General features: G+C 39.7%; 1 protein-coding gene across 2 annotated transcripts in view; it reads left to right on the forward strand.

Annotated features, from left to right (window-relative positions):
- ANKRD46 (ankyrin repeat domain 46) overlaps positions 1–2,028 on the forward strand; it is a 41,966-nt gene that overhangs the window by 27,109 nt on the left and 12,829 nt on the right. For both annotated transcript variants that reach the window (XM_010863516.1, XM_010863517.1), the window contains exon 2: positions 411–506. The gene's annotated coding sequence lies outside the window, so the exon portion shown is untranslated. The remainder of the gene's footprint in view (positions 1–410; positions 507–2,028) is intronic.

Here is a 2,028-nt window from a genome sequence, read left to right on the forward strand (position 1 = left end):
GCAGACTCTGTTTTTTGGGGGAAAATGCTCGAGAATATCCGGGGGGACTCCTGAGGCTCGATCCCGCCTTTGCGTATGCCGAGCCTCCTTCCTCATGACCTTTGTCACGAGTGGAATGCCTCACCGGCTCCCCGCAATATGCATTTCAAATTCTGGTACGTTAGAGCGAATTTTCACAGTCCAGTGAATTTTCTTCACTGCTGGTGGCACATTATCTGACTCTTCCGTCTTTCTGACCGTGTTTGTGGGCTCCTTTTGCCACTTTATTACTCCTCAGTGGCTTTACCAACTTCATAAGTTGATGCCTTACCCATTGATTGTCTAGAAAGTATTTACAGGTCCCTCTACATTGTCTGGGTTTAGTAGAACAGCAGGTCCTTTGTTATAACTGAATTTTCTCTTTACTGTAGATCCTTGCTGGCACATTTCTGGATATTCTGGTGAACCTTGTTAAGAATTCAGAGAAACTGTCACGTGATAAAGAAAGATCCAATCTTAAGGCTTACGTGAGTATTTTTTACTGTGGACTTCTTCACAATATGCAAAAACTTCAGTGAACTGTGGTCTTGAATTTGGGTATATTCAGTTCTGTAATCAAGATGAAAAATATGATCTATCGTTAGACTTTAGGCTTATTCAATTTGGAGGTTAGTAGTTTCTTAAGGACACAGAGAAACTCACATAATATACCATGCTTGTTCTCACTCAAAAAATAGACAAGAAAGTCTTGCCCTTTTTACTGAGCCAATATTCAAAAGAATCCCAGTCTGAAAACCACAAGAATTCTTACTGTGTTTGAACCAAAAAACACTATGTTTTTTGGTTCAAAAACACCAAGTAGATTGTTTTTCATTATCTATTCTTAGAGAATTTAACCAAAGCACATTACCTCTTGAAAAATTCTTGATACATGGTATTTTAATTTTTAAGACATTTGTGATACCTCTGTCTTTTTTTATGATCCAGTTAAAAATACTATAGGGGAAAATAGGGAGATTACCTTGAAAGAGAATTTTTGACTGTTTTTTGAGTAACATCTTCCCACTGGGTTAGTTTCTTTTAAAAATATTATATAATATAATAATCTGAAGTTTATCTTATCTTGATTTCTATAATTCTTAATCATAAGCAGATTTCCCCCTTATTTAGAATTACCCTTAACAGTTCCTTCTCACCCTACATTTCTGTGTTAATTCTATCTAGGATATCCCTCCAGTATGCCCCCTTCTCTCTGCCACTGTATTAGATCAGGTTATCCTCATTTATAGCCTGGATTTCTACAATGACTTATTGATTGATCTCCCTGTCTCCAGTCTTGAGCCCCTCCAATCCAACCTCTTTATATTGCCAACAAAATCATCTTTTTGAAAGAATGATATACTAAGACTTTGCCATTTCCTTGACTTAGAATGCTTCAATGACCCCTACTAAAATCAAGTATAGTAAATCTTACCCTGGGCTTATTCAATTCAGTCACTCAGTTGTGTCTGACTCCCATGAATCGCAGCACACCAGGCCTCCCTGTCCATCACCAACTCCCAGAGTTTACCCAAACTCATGTCCATCGAGTCGGTGATGCCATCCAGCCATCTCATCCTCTGTCGTCCCCTTCTCCTCCCGCCCCCAATCCCTCCCAGCATCAGGGTCTTTTCCAGTGAGTCAACTCTTCACATGAGGTGGCCAAAGTATTGGAGTTTCAGCTTCAACATCAGTCCTTCCAATGAACACCCAGAACTGATCTCCTTTAGGATGGACTGGTTGGATCTCCTTGCAGTCCAAGAGACTCTCCAGTCTTCTCCAACACCACAGTTCAAAAGCATCAATTCTTCAGCGCTCAGCTTTCTACACAGTCCAACTCTCACATCCATACATGACCACTAGAAAAACCATAGCCTTGACTAGATGGACCTTTGTTGGCAAAGTAATGTCTCTGATTTTTAATATGCTGTCTAGGTTGGTCATAACTTTCCTTCCAAGGAATAAGCGTCTTTTAATTTCATGGCCGCAATCACCATCTGCAGTGATTTT

Source organism: Bison bison, unplaced genomic scaffold, assembly GCF_000754665.1.
Source record: "Bison bison bison isolate TAMUID 2011002044 unplaced genomic scaffold, Bison_UMD1.0 scf7180017864491, whole genome shotgun sequence".
Classification (NCBI taxonomy): Eukaryota; Metazoa; Chordata; class Mammalia; order Artiodactyla; family Bovidae; genus Bison; species Bison bison.